Source organism: Ictidomys tridecemlineatus, unplaced genomic scaffold (assembly GCF_052094955.1).
Source record: "Ictidomys tridecemlineatus isolate mIctTri1 unplaced genomic scaffold, mIctTri1.hap1 Scaffold_91, whole genome shotgun sequence".
Taxonomy (NCBI): Eukaryota; Metazoa; Chordata; class Mammalia; order Rodentia; family Sciuridae; genus Ictidomys; species Ictidomys tridecemlineatus.
Genome location: NW_027526141.1, coordinates 748,186 through 763,740, shown reverse-complemented (window position 1 = coordinate 763,740; position 15,555 = coordinate 748,186). Strand labels below are relative to the sequence as shown.

General features: G+C 41.4%; 1 pseudogene; it reads left to right on the top strand.

The window, feature by feature from the left end:
- The first annotated feature begins 306 nt into the window (after positions 1–306).
- On the top strand, positions 307–14,671 carry LOC144374849 (KAT8 regulatory NSL complex subunit 3-like; annotated as a pseudogene).
- Positions 14,672–15,555: the final 884 nt, after the last annotated feature.

Here is a 15,555-nt window from a genome sequence, read left to right as displayed (position 1 = left end):
GGTTTGGTGCATGCCTTCCCACCCCTGCTCTGGGTCTGTGGGGCTTACTTAGGCAAAGGGAGCACCTGAAGAGAAAAAGGCAGTCATTGGGGGCTGTCTGGGTTGACCTCATTTTGTGTGCTCCTCTTCCCTGCTAAACACGTAGGTCATGGAAATTTCTGCTTCAGAAACTAGATTGCGTTCCTGACTTTGCTCTTTTGAACCAAGTCCCTGCAGGTGAGTCCACGCCGGACTTTGTGGCTTACTCTCCCTCCTGTCAGGTGCCTTGATCCTTTGGCGTTTTGCACGGTGCCTCCTTGCCAGGGCATGGAGGCGGTACCGCGCAAGCGCACTAGAACCCAGCTCAGAAGGGCTAGCTCCCTGACTACGGGTGAGCTGCAGGCTGGACTTGGGTAAGGATCCAGAGTCGTGGCCTCGCTCAAGGCAGGACGTGCATACGGGGTCTGGGACTGGTGTCTGGGGCCACAATGACACAAGGCCTATCCAGGTGGCTCCTCCCCATCATGAACCCACAGCAAATTTGGCGAAGCCACTTGCACCCAGGAGCCGCGGCCACAGCCTTCCACATGGTTCACAAGCCTTGCCTCCAGGAGGGACCCTCTTCAGGTTTGGTGGCGGGAACCCCAAGGGTGCCTGAGTCGGGGATGGTTTGCAGGGTGCTCCATTGGGCCTGGAGAAAGGGCTCCCTGGCAACGCTGGGTTCACACTGCCTCGGGGGAGCATGCCTTGTTGTCTTTCCAAGATTTCAGAGTATCCCGTAGTCACTGCAAAACGGTTGTGGGGTATACCATGGTCAGGAGGAGGAGAGGGAACCCAGGCTGTGGTTAACTTCCTGGTGGTGGCCCACATGGCCGGCTTGCTATAAGGGTGCCCGTGTTTGCTTTACATACTGGAAACAAGAGACCATTGGCTTCTGTGGAACTCATGTTTGTGATACCTGTTGATGACCAGAATCCTTCCTGCCCACATAGAAAGTGTGGTGCTGGCCCAGTAAATTCAGTGTCAGTCCAGGGCAAGTCTTCGTGAACCATGGAGGCAGTCAGTTCTCCAGTTTTCTGTGGAGATGGAGTATGGAGGATGTCCTGACACCATCACTCTTTTGCTGGTGGTTCTGGGATATCAGGAGCCCTCCCTGCATGGGCAAAGATATTCTGTACAATATATGGGCAGTAGGATCTGTAGCAGGTCATGTTGACTCCCATTAGATAGTCTATGTTTGGAGAAATTTAGAATATTCCAATTGACTTAAATGGACACTTTTTGCTGCACGTGACTTGGATGCAGATATCCATGCCTTGAGTTGCTGCTGCTTTACTGAGAGGACCCACAGGGGTGGGTAGAGGAACTTCTAGAATTCAGCTTGTCCCATGGGCACCTCACTGCTCTTCCTGCTTTCAATGCATGAAAGAGAGTGAGACCCAGTTTTTCTGGACCACCGCTATGCCAAGCCATAGAATGCCAAACCAGATGCCAGTAGTGCCCACCCCACCTGCATGACCTTTGTTACTCACCTGAAACAGCACCAGGATACCATGTGAGTTTGGGTTCCTTTCCTAAAGGCTACTACTGCTAGAACTGGGAAGTAAGTACTTTCATGGGGGTGACTGGGAGGGTGCTGTGTGGGAAGCTTGGATGTTAATTTGGGCATCTGTGATGAGCACATACAAATATCAGGCCTAAATGTGGATATTTGCATTGAAGACTTGTCCTAAGAAAAGTTAGAAAAGCAAGACATGTAAAGGAAAATAGAGAAGGGTGTCCACTTAGATAAGCCATAGATAGAGAAAAAGAAATTGAAAATGATTAAATTGATAAAAATAAATGCTGAGATCTTGATTTTAAAAGATTGCCACATACAGCGGGACACATTGGCATGTGCCTGTAATCCCAGTGGCTCTTGATGCTGAGGAAGGAGGATTGTGAGTCTAAAGCCAGCCTCAGCAACATAGCAAGACCCTAAAGAAAGCATAAAAATGGACTGGAGATACTGCTCAGTGGTTAAGTACTTACTGGGTTCAATGCCTGGTAACAGAAAAAAAAAAGATTACCACACAGGCCATGTATGATTTGGCATGCCTGTAATCCCAGAAATTTAGGAGGTAGCAATTCCAAGGCCAACCTCCACAATTTAGGGAGAACCTGTCTCAACATAATAAGGGCTGGATTGTAGCTCAATGGTAAGGGTCCCTGGGTTGAATCCCCAGTACTATATATAAATAAATAAATATATTAATAAATAATTGCCATACAGGGTTAGACCTGTGTCACTTTGGTGTAGTGCTGTGGTTTGCTTGACAGTGACAACAACAGTCATTTTGCATTTGCTGACCTCACACATAAATGTTAGGAGCAAATTCCCAAGACATTGCTTTCTCATTGTGACAGAACTTCCACCCATAGGTTAATCTAAAACCTTCTTAGTCTAATATTTTCAGCCAATCAGTATTATAGGGCAAGCATCTTTCATGATATTATTATTTGATAGGAGATACAATTACATTGGCTTAAATAAACCTGTTGGCAATTGTTTTGAACTTTAAGGCAGTCTTATTTCTTACATTTTGAGATTTGTTGATATGTACTACTCTGATGATCAAATGATGCCCTTAATTATAGTATTTTGGAGACTGTTTTTTATTTTATCTAATTTTAATCTTTCCTTAAGCACAGGCTTTAGTTTTTTGGGGGAGCTAGAGATCTTGTGTTTTTCCTCTTTAGATTCCACTTCACACCCACTATTGAGTCTTTTTGTTTCTTTTTTGGTAACCAGGGATTGAATTCAGGAGCATGCAATTACTGAGCCACATCCCTAGCTTCATTTTGTATTTTATTTAGAGACGCAGTCTCACTGAGTTGCTTAGTTTCTCACTTTTGCTGAGGTTGGCTATGAAATTGTGATTATCCTGCCTTAGCCTCCCAAGCCACTGGGATTATAGGCATGGGCCACTTCGACCAGTATTATTTGTCTTTCTTAACAAAGATGTTGGTCACTTTTTAATATAATTTTAAATGATTTTATTTTCTTCAGCATGTACCACAGAAAGGGCTGAGATCTAGAGAGAAAGATGAGAAAGATGAATGAGGATAATTTTTGTGGTGATAAGGTACTTATGCAAAGACATTTTTTGGTAACTAGATGAATATTAACCATGGTGTTGTATTCAGTATGTGTGGGGCTTGTCCCATTTCCTCACCTGTTTACAGTGAATGAGATGTCCCAATAGATGTGGAGATGGTCAGGTTGACTCCTATGCCACTCTAGGACAACAAGGTGTACAGTGTTATGAATGAGTGCAACTGGCATGTCATCTTTGCCAGACTTCAGGCAGATGCCCTTCCTCCTCCAGAGGACCTGTTTTTTTCTGGACCATAGCTATGCGAAGCCATGGAGTGCTCACCCAGATGCTCACCCACATGTCAGTCACTTTGTCTGACAGTGACAAAGAGCATGCAGGTGTCCACCCCACCTGCATGCTCTTTGTCACTCCCCTGAGGCAGCATCAGAATACCATGTGAGTTTGGGATTCTTTCCTAAAGGCTACTGTTGCCAGAACTGAGCAGGTAAGGATTAGAGTGGATTTTTGGAGGGATGATTGGTGGGTACTTATATAGGAAGGTTGGATGATTAATTTGTGCATTTCTGTTGAGCATATACAAATATCAGGCCTCAGTGTCAATATTTGCACTGAATAATTTTTCCTGAGAAAAGTTAGAAAAGCAGACATCTTAATCTCTTGGACACGGGTTATAATTTTACCTAATTTCAATCTTTCCTTAAGCAGAGGCTTTAGTTGTTTGGAGATAGAAATCTTTTATTTTGCCTTGTATTTTGCCCTTTAGATTCTACTTCACCCCACCTTTGATTCTTAAAGAATAAGAGAGACCATGATGTGTTTTTGTTGTTTTATTTTCCTTTGATTTTGCAGTGTTGGAGACTGAACTCAGGCTCCAAACATAGCAACACATGATGTGTTTTAAATACACATAGAATTCTATGTTGCCCAGGTTACTCTCCAAATCTTGCACCCCAGTGACCCTCCTGGGGCTGTCTATAGACATGGAGCACTGTGCTAAAACTGTAAGCTTGATGCCTCTCTCCTAAGGCATAACTGAAAAGTTCCTGTAAAAAGCATTTGAAATCTTTTCCTTTTTGTTATATAAAGCTTCTTGCTGACATTGAAACTCCTGGATTCATACCCCATTATATTATTTTTAATTCTTTTTTATTTCTTTTTTTAGTTGTTGATAGACCGAACCCAGTGCCTCATGTATGCCAGGCAAGGTTGCTACTGCTGAGCTTCAGCCCCAGCCTCATTATATTACTTTATTTTTGAGGTTCTGAGGATTGAACCCAGAGCCATGTGCATGCTAGGCAAGCACTGAGGTACATCTCCCACACTTTTTGAAAATTTTTGTGACAGGGTCTTCCTGAGTTGCTATGGTTTGGCTTGAAATTTAAATCCTCCTGCCTCAGCAGTTGGAATTACAGGTGTGTACCACCACATCTGACTTTGTGACAGTTTTTTTCTTAAAGTGAGGTTCTGTAGAGTTCATTTTGTTGGTAGTTAGAAAATTATTTTCTCATATAAACCCTGGTTTATATGAGAAAATAATTTTTCTCATACATAGACCCTGAAAATTGGAATTTGGCATATTGTAGGAAATAAATTTAGGCCATTGTGGCTGGGAATATGGTGGCAGGTGGGTTGTAAGTAGGAGGTAGAGAGAGGTTGGAAGAAGAAATCTCAGTTGATTATGAGTGGTATGAAGTCATTGGAGAATTTTAAGCTAGGGATCCAGTTTGTATTTTTAGAGGATCACTTTTGGTTTTTAAAAAGTAGATTATAGTATAAGAGTGGGGTTAAGGATACCAGCAGTGACGCCTCTGCAGTAGCTTGAGATGAGCTAGACATCATGATAGTCTGGAAAGGGATGGAAACAGTATAAAGGAAAATGATCAAATATGATCCCTCTTAGATCTTTGACTTGAGTAGCTGGATGGTACCATAAATTGGGGAGACCTAGGGAGTATAGGTTTGAGATGCTGAAATCAAAATAGTCTTGTAGGCACACATGTCCACAAGTGTTCACTCAGTTTCTGATCTGAGAAGATAATCAGCTCTTATTCCCACTACCAAATCTACTGCACAGTTATTCACTTCATTTAACAAGGATGTGATTATTCCAGTCATTGGGAATGGGTGCAGTGAGATCATTGAGGTAAAAAATTTAATATGGTGTTGAGGAGATAGCAAGTAGACCCAATTGATTTGCATGGTATTTCATGCAACAAAGATTACAGTGTACCTAAGGTGTTGGGGAAGGATCCCAATGGTACTAAAATTCTATTAGCATCATTTTAAAATGTGAAAGATCCTTCAATGATCCATTTATATTCATTTTAGTTGTAGGCAATGCACAAAATGAGTTAGATAGAAGCTGTCTGCATAACAGGTGATCCTAGATAATCAAAGACTTCTTACAATCATATAGTTAAGTACAAGTTGATTTACTAATGAATCATTTAAAACTCTAGACCAGTGCTATTCAACAGAACTCTGCAGTTATAGAAATGCTGTAATCCTGTGTGGTCTGATCTGGTGGCCAGTCTGCTGAGAATTAGAAACGTGTCTCATGTGATTAGGAACTGGATTTTAAATTGATTGATACTATTTAATTTCAATTTATTTAGGTAGTTGCATGTGGCTTATAGCTTCTGTATTTGTAATAATAATTACCTTTATGTAGTTAATTATTTGCTTAAGGAATATATCTTTCTTTATAAAAGCTATTGGTCACTTTTTAAACTTTTAGCTGGTTTTATATTCCTTCAGTACATACCACAGAGAGGGAAGAGATCTAGAAAAATGTGAGAAAGATGACTTAGGATCAAAAATTTTTGTGGCTATAATGTGCTTATGCAATGTAAATCAGACTATGTTAAAGAGAAATTTTCTGGTAACCAGGTGATTGTTAACCATGGTGTTGTTTACAGCATTTGTAGGCTTGTCTCATTTCCTCACCTGTTTACATGGAATAATATGTCCCAATAGATGTGGAGATGGTCATGTCATCTCCCATGCAACTGTATGACAACCAGAAGGTGTGCTGCATGATGAATGAGTGTGAACGACATGTCATCTTTGCCAGGTCTGATGCAGATGCCCCTCCTCCCACAGAGCACTGGGAGGAGCATGTCAATAGTAGGCCACTGCTCAGAGGGATGGGTTAATGTCACCATCCTGTAATAATTTTCTCATCCTCTTTAACGAGACATTTATTGTAGCTACATAAATGGGAATTTTCTCCTAACTCTGTCTCATGACTGTCAGCCTGCTGTGCTATGAGCTCATTGAGAGTAGGGCCTGCATCTCTGCCATCTCAGCCTCCCTATGGCCTTGCCTGGCATACAGTAGGCATATAGGCAGAGTGTTTTTTCAGAGCTCAGAATAATCCATGGAGGATTGCTTGAGCCCATGAGTTTGACTCTAACCTGGGCAACATGGTTCATGTTGCTGAGACTTGCCTCAAATTTGTGATCCTCCTGAATTGCTGAGATTACAGGTGTGCACTACTGTGCCTAGCTAAGAATCCTCTGTTTAAAAAAGTTTGTGGAATAAAAAAAAATAATTTGATGGGTGTGGCTAGTTTTGTAGCTTGCATTACAATATAGGGCTCACCCAGACTACCAAAAATTAAATGTACATTTGTATGATTTTACATTTTTGTGGTCTATAGCTAGTAGAGTGCAAATTTTTTAGAATCACATGAGAATCCAAGAGATATTTTGAGTGGCTTTAAAAATAGATTTAAAACTGGGTGTGGTGGCATGTCTGTAATATGAGCTACTAGGGAGGCTGAGACAGGAGGTCTACATGTTTGAGGTCAGCATTGTGCTAAATAGACTCTGTCCTAAAATTTAAAAAGAAAGTGTTGAGAGTACAACTCAGTACTAGAGTATGTCCCAGCAGGCATGAGCTCTCAGGTATAATCCTCCCTATTCTCAAACAAACAAATATACAAACAAAGTTTTGCAATCTCTGGTTTTGAGGGATATTTACATTCATTTTCCTGGATTTGCTGGCTAGTTTTGTTTCCCTGCCCCTGCCTCCAACAGAATCAGCATTCCTCCATTTTTCTTTTGTTTAGCAAACATTTCCCTTTTATATAACAACTTTATTGAAGTTTATTTACACACCCTGTAATTCACCAGCTTATGTGTACTGCCAGTGCTTTTTAGTGTAAATTCAGAGTTATGCCCCCAACACCCTAGTGAGTTTGATGAACTATTTCATCATCTCAATAAGAAACTCTATTCCTATTATCATTCAATCACCATTCCTCCTGACTTCACTGGTCCCTGGGAGCCACCAGTGCACTCTTTGACATAGATTTGCCTCTTTCGGACTTGAGTATATGGGATTATGAACTGCATGTTTTCCATGGTGGGTGATTTGGCTTGTGCTTGGTGGAATGTTTCCAAGGGTCATGCTTATTAGTCCATGTTACATCACTCCTTTCTGTTGACTGACATTCCATTTATTAGATAATCCATATTTTATTTGTCCACTGATCACTGATGGGCATTTAGGTTGTTTCTGCTTTGGCTGTAATGAAAATGATGCTGTGAACATTTGTGTACAAGTGTGTGTGTGTGTGTGTGTGTGTGTGTGTGTGTGTGTGTGTGTGTGTTTTGCTGGGGATTGAAACCAGGGCCTTGTGCATGATAGCCAAGTGCTCTACTGAGCTACCTCAGCAGGCCCTGTGTACAAGTTTTTGTGTGAATGTATGTGTAAAGTACCTAAGAATGGAATTGCTGGATCATATGTATATGAACTCTGTACTTAATTTCTGAGAAACTGCCAGACTGTTTGAAAAAAATGGCTGCTTAGCATTTCGCTTTTGATGAAGCTGGCTTTGAACTCATGATCCTTTTGCCTCAGCCTCCCAAGCAACTAGAATTACAGGCATGAACCACCACACCCAGCTTAATACTTCACTCTATTTAAAAGAATTTTTGTAATTGTAGATTGACAGCATGACTTTATTTTTATTTGTTTTTTGTTATGTTGTGCTAAGGAAAAACCTGGTACCCGACACATGCTAGGCAAGTGCTCTGTCACTGAGCTATGGCCCCAGCCCAAATGCTTTTACTTCCTATTGTATTAATTTTCTGGAGTTTTAACACCCCTAAGCAGGGCCATTGTTTTTTATTTGTGACAGGTCTTTCTATGTTGCTAAGGCTGACTTTGATCTTTAGATCCTCATGACTCACTCAGCCTCCCTAATGCTGGTAGTACAGTGTCATCACATTGGCCTCTGGAGTATCTTTGTTTCTTACTTTTTTTGGTACTAGGGATTGAACTCAGGGGCAGTAAAGCACTGAGTCATATCCCCAGCCCCATTTTGTATTTTATTTACGGAGATGCTTGACACATCACCATTACTGGGGCTAGCTTTGAACTCATGATCCTCTTGCCTCATCCTCTCTAGCTGATGGGATTACAAGTGTGTTGCCACAACATCCAGCTCTGAAGTATCTTTCTTATTTCAATGCAGTTGCATTTTCCCACTATGTTTTAACTTTATAATTCTTTTTCCCTTTTACAGAGGTTTGAAATTTTCATATAGCTACATTTATCTTCCTTTTTGTCTTCTATGTTTTTTAGATGTTTTCTTATTTCATTCTTAGAAAGACCTGAATCTGAAATAGGTATATGGCTAGGTAGATTGATTACTATTTTCTACCTTGCTAGTGGTTATCTCAGCCCTATTTTTGACTTTATTTTTACTGATAAGAAACACTACCTTGATATAAATTTTATTTGGGCCTTGCAATCACTTATATTTAAAAAAATATTGAGTAGTTTTTTTCCTAATGACAGGGAGAGTCAGTAAACAGGTATTACTGAGTTGGTATTTTTGTGGGTTTTTGTTTTGTTTTGTTTTGTTTTGTTTTAATCCTGGGAATTGAATTTGACCACTAAGCCACATTTCCAGACCTATTGTTATTTTTTTATTTATAAATATGGTGTCAAAAGTTGTTTAGTGCCTCACTATTGCTGAGGCTGGCTTTGAACTCACAATCCTTCTATCTCAGCTTCCTGAGCTGCTGGGATTACAGGTGTGCACCACTGTACCTGGCTCTGATTGGTTTTCTTCTATTGCCTTTGTTTTCATATCTTTAGGAGGCTTCTTAGTCTGAATTTGAGTACCTAATTCAGATTGCCAGGGGTGGGTTGATGGGCAGGTTAACAGGATCCACAATTCTGTCTGGTTGCATTGATGTGGGGTTAAGAACTGTAGGGTAGATTCCTGATTTCAGTTTACTGCTGATTTGGAGGACAGAAAAAGTTGTCAGTAAGCAGATGGTCATGTGTATGGTGGTGTCATATACTGGGATAACAAAATGTTAACTTATATAGGACATAAGTTTACTAATTTTGTGGCATAGAGGAAAAATTAAGAAGCATGGAAAAGGGAGAGAAATTATTGTAGGGTAGAATTGAGACCGGGAGAATAGTCACATATCTGTCATATTTTTCTTTTTAAAGCTAGTTTAAGTAGAAGTTTTATCATAATCTAAGGTTTTGGTATACTCAAGTGCTTTGCTGTTTCAGGTTTTGTGAAATGCACAACCTATGCAATTCAAATTTCTCTATACGCTGGTACCCTATCTTCATTTGCTGGAGTATTTTAGCTATTAGATAAATAATTAGCTTTGGTAGCACTAAAAGACTTCATCATTGACTGGTATTGACTTGTAGGTGAGAATATACAAATGTGTGCTGAGATGATTCATTGCCAGGATTGGGAACAGAATCTTGTGTCAAGTTATACTCTTTCAGAAGGGGATCAAAAAAGATTACAGAGTTTTCCTTAAATGTTGTGCATACATGAGGAGTGTCCCTAGGGTATGTCCTTAATTTCTCAGATATTCCCTTTAGGACTGACTGGACAGTGGCCCAGAACACACTATTCAACAAGAACCTCAAAGCCCTGCAGTCTGACCAACTTGCCCGCTTGGCCAACAAAGGGGTAAGAAATCAGAAATCTGCCAATGTGGGCTCTTCCTAGTTCAGGCCTCTATGACTGACTGATTTCTACTTACCTCCTATTTGCTAACTATGTGAAACTCTTGTTCCTTCTTCTTGTATTTTTCAGGCTTGTAATGAGCCAGTGCTGCATCATGTAGCTGTAGACAAGTGTGCAAGGCGGGTGCGGCAGGCCCTGGCCAGTGAGAGTTGGGACACCAAGATGATCCAGTGGCTGCACACGACCTTGGTGGATACCTTGAGTCTGCCCATGCTGGCTGCCTACATGGATGCTTTGCAGACACTGAAAGGGAAGGAAAGGCTATGGTTGGTGTCTGCCCTATGCTGGGGGCCACCAGTCCCTGTGATGCATTCAGACATGGGGTTGGGTAAAGTCTTTACGTGGTCAGTTTGGAGGGCATGGCTAGCAGGTATGCTAATAAAAATAGGAGACAATGTCTTGTTTTTACATTTGATCTGGTGTAATGTCTTTGTGCCATCTCCATAATGAGGTGCAGGGCCTAAAATCCAGAGGACTCATGACCTGACAGCCCCTGGCTTATGTCATTACTGGATTTTATTTTCCTGCTCCCTCTGAAGTCTAACAACCTCCATCAGACCTTGATACTTTTCATTCTCCAATCTTTAAAAAACTTTTTTCTTTCTTCTTGAAAAGGATCTCTAACATGTAAAAACCTTTTCCTTTCTCTGAGATCACTTTGACCTCTGTGGGCAGTCTGGAATTCACACAGATACTCCTTTGGAGTGTAAGCATCAGTGTATTTGAAACTCATATTTATACATCTGCGAGGTCACATTTTTGGTGGACAGTAAAAGAACAGGATATGGTATAAGTCATGATATATACACTATTGTTGGATATGTTTTTAGAACATAATAGTAGGCTTCATTAACAAGCCACACTTGAAGACTGTACTTTAGAAGAAAATGCAGGGTTTATTTAAATTTTCTTATTTATATGAGGATACAATTTCTTTATTTTGTTTATTTGTTTTTATGGAGTCCTAAGGATTGAACCAAGGGCCTCATATGTGCAAGGCAAGTGCTATGCCACTGAGCCAAAATACCAGCCCAGAAAAAGCAATTTTTAAAAATTATATATATTTTCTTTTCAGCAAATAGTCACTAGAAATTTTAGAAAATGCAAAAATTCATAAGGAAAAAGTCATGCATATTTCCACAGGAATTCTATGAACATTTGGCATGTTCATATCATCATACAGCCTTTTATATAGTGCTGTATATATTTTGTTTTACATGTAGAATTTTAGCAAAATCCTTTTGTTCTTTGCTTTCTCTGACTGTTCTGTCTCTCTCTATCTCTCAGGACTAGGGATTGAACCAAAGGATGCTGTATCACTGACCTGCATTTTATTTATTTACATTTTGAGACTGAGTCTCACAGCTCAGGCTGGCCTCAAGCTTATCATCCTTCACATCACTGTGATGACAGCATGGCCACCATGCCTGGTGCTAATTATTTCTGTGGGTTATATATTGTCTAGTATGTATTTGAAATTAAACCATGCTGGGCATGGTGGTACACACATGTAATCCCAGCAGTTTAGGAGGCTGAAACAGGAGGATTGTAAGTTCAAAGCCAGTCTCAAGCAACTATTGAGGCTTCAAGCAACTTCAGTAAGACCATATAAAAATAGAAAATAAAAATTGGTGATGTGTCTCTGTCTTTATGCATCCCTGAGTTCAATCAATGGTACAAAAAAAAAAAAAGAAAATAATCCTAGATATTCAGTCAAGTGGATAAATTATTTAACTGCTCCCTAACATATACCTTTAGATTGTTTATGTATTTTGGTTGCTATTAATAGATAATATGTCACTGGGTATAAATTATTTTTGATATAATTTCTTGTTTTGGAATCAGGAATTGATCCAAGGAACACTTAACCACTGAGCCACATCAGGCCTTTTTAAATTTTTGAGGCAGGTTCTCCTTGCTCAGTTTCTTAGGGCCTCACTCATTTGCTGAGGCTGGTTTGAACTCACAATCCTTCTGCCTCTACCTCTCAAGGTGCTGGGAATACAGGTGTGTTCCACCATACCTGGATTGATATAATTCCTTTTAGAAGATTCTCTAGTGAAATCGTTTGGTACAGAGATGGAGATAAACTTAGGATCCAGATGCATTTCACCAGATTGATTTCAAAAGGAGCATACACTCTGTCCTTGCATGCTGGGGGCTTACTTTTCATGCAGCCACTTATTTGTACCTTTGCTACACACTGAGGCATCTCAGACTTTGTCTTTCTAGATCCCAACCTTGATTGACCGCATGCTTGTGTCACCCAACACAAAGACTGGGGCCAAAGGAACTGAGGTCTGGTTGCTGCTGCTGAAAAGGCCCTGGGACCCTGCTGCAGGGGTGCTTCCTCATGACAAGCCAGTGAGTTGAGGGGCTCAGGCTTAAGTGTGGCAGTGAGATGTTATGACTCGTAGCCTAGTAGCCCTGGCTGGAGGAAGGTGTAACCTTTTCCCTTAACCACTTGTTTATTAGTGCCTAACATAGTTCTGTAAGCAATGGGTCATGGGTTGGGTAAGCAGCCATAAAAGCCACTCCTGATAGTTGCGGGTGAGACTCTCACTCACCAGGTGGGATTTTCTCTTTGCAGAGGAAACTCCCTGGCTCTCCTCTGATTCTTATCACCTCCTCAGGCCCCTCTAACTCTGCATTCCCCACCTCACACCACCACCACATCTGGTAATCTCAGCTGTGCTGCTTAGGCAAGGTTTGTTGGGGGCAAGAGGACGTCTCCACATGGGAATAAGATCTAGGAAGATGGAAGAGAAGAAACACAGGAGGGTGTAAAAATGGATGAACTTGAAATGTAGAGCATCCCGTGACTCTTAATTGGTGTTCAGATACCACTTGCTGCAAGGTTGAAGGATTCAGAGTAGGTTAAGTAGAATGGAGAGATTTGAACCTAGCACTTTGGCATGGCACCCTTCCTTCCTTTAGGTCATCCCTGTTGCCACCCATCTGCCAAAAATTGGCAGTGGAGTGGGGCTTCTGCAGTGCCTTGAGCATATGATCAGGGCAGTGAGGAGCAAAGTTTTGGAGGTGAGAATGACCCTATCTTGGGCAACCCTGGCACACCCCGGGTGACCCTGGTACACCCAGTGTGCTGGGGTGTTTATTCCTGACTGCAGCCTCCTTCTGACTGTCTTCTTTCCCTTCCTGTGAAGATTCATTGCAATTTCCCACACAAACCCATCATTTTAATTGGCTGGAACATGGGAGCTTTGGTGGCCTGTCAGGTAAGTGGTTTCTGTCTTATTTGGAGGTGTCTTGGGGGGCAGTACTGCTTGCTTATGATGGCCATCAAGGTCTTGACTTGTGTTTCAAGCCCAGTGCTAGATGCTTACCTGATGATTGCCTTTTAAACTGTAGAAAACAAACTTTAGTGTTTTTTTTTTCACTTTATTATGGAAAATTTTCAGCAGGACCCAAAGTGAGAGAAGCTAGTAAGTACACCACAGGGCCCCTTGCCCAACTTTAGCTATAACCAACTCATGGTAGGCTTGTTTCATCTTTCCCCTTCCTGCTTCCTTTCTCACTCAGGTTAATTTGAAGGAAATTCCAATATATTATATTTTATTTATGTATATCAATCAGCATTTCAAAAAACAAAACAAAAATAAAAAACAACTCCTGAATTACTTTTTTTTCCCACATGTGAGTACCATTTAATTTGCCCAACTGAAAAAATAAATCTCATAGGCACAAATCAATAGCTCTAGAATTTCATGTCATGTTCATATTCTGTCCCTTTATAAGATATTGAGGAGTTTATCCTTTGTTTTACATTGTGTGTCCACTAGTTTGTGTAAGTGCCCCTGACATGTCCAGAGCCCCAGTGCTGTCCAGTCTAGTGGAGTAGACACCTAGAGCCCAGAGAGGAAGAACACATCCACCTGACTCCTGCTCCCAGGGACGTGAAATCAGCAACTGTACCACAAAATCTGGGATGTCTGGAGCAGAGAGGTTCTATTCTACTTAAGGGATAAAGGCAATGCCTTTACCATTTTATGAACTCTTGGTGGAGAAAAGTGATGATGTCTCGGCCTAGCAGGCTGACAAGGTTGAAGTGAGAAACCTCCCATCATGTGCCATCTGAGGACCTGACTTCCCTTCATGGTAGCTCTCATGGGAGAGCACACCTTGTGTTAGGACAGAGGAAGGGGAGGAGGGAATGGCTGGTGGGCCTGCCAATCCCCTGGACACTGGGTAGGCTGAGGTACACTGAAGTCACCTTCCTGCAGACAGACTGTGCCATTGTCCAAAGGTGTCAATCATGGAATATATCACTGCCGTTGTCTGCCTTGGGTTTCCTCTGTTCACTGTGTATGGCCCCCGGGGGGTAAGAGTAAGGTGAAGCTGGCAGCAGGGATCATTGACAGTGGGGACAGGGCCATCAGGAACACATCCTCGTACATGCTGGGTCAGTTCTGCGTGATTGTGAACTGGGCAGATCTAACCCTATACCCCTTATAGGATGTGGATGATCCCCTCTTGGATATGAAGACTCCAGTCCTCTTTGTTATTGGTCAGAATTCCCTAAAGTGTCACTAACTGAAGAAAGATTTCAGTTGGCTGCATGTTACAGGAAATACAGACTACAGAATCATCCCAGGACTGTCACTAAAACAAACAGCAACAACAACAACAAACCTTGGAGGACAGAATTTTTACTTTTCAGAATTACCAAATAATGTTGCTAAAAAGTAAATTTTTAAAGCATAAAACATATAAAGAAACAGAAAAGTTGCAGTTAGTGATTCATAATGCTTGGACAAAGATTTCCTAAGCCCCTTTACCTAGCAAACTTTGACCCATTGTCAAGGAGTGTACCTTCAGTCACCTGGCAGTTTACAACCCTTTTTTGGTACTTACTTCCTGCCTATATATGGCTTCAAAGTCAGCAAGAGATTGGGAACCTTCCTTGGTCTTTCTGGAGCATATCATAGATTTTTGGATCCCTAGAAATATATTAGAATTTTCAAAGTACTCTTTGAATATCTTACTGCTGCAGTCTGGCTGGGCACAAATCAGGAGCCACTCAAGCAGGAACGAACTTTATTTCCGAACTCCCATGTATGCCACCCATGCGGCCTTTTTTCCAGGACACACCACACCAACCAGAACTCCCTCCCCCCGGGCTGAGCATGCATTCACTCTCAGAATGGTGAGAACTCAACAGGAACTCCAAAGTAGCCCGTGCTGGACGCAGCAAGAGCCATCCTATTACCGGACAGTAAAGGTCTAATATACAATAGAATCAATCCAGCATCATCTTAATGGCTCGCCTCTAAACCATTACTTCTGGCAAAATGCCAGGGGCTATTCTGACTCCGCTTTGGCTCTCAACATCTTACCTCCTTAATCATCTGTTTAAATTCATGGCCAGCACTTTGTTTGCTCCAGCTGGTATCAGTGTATTTAGACAGCTGTAATGTTAAGCAATTGAAGCTTATTGAGATT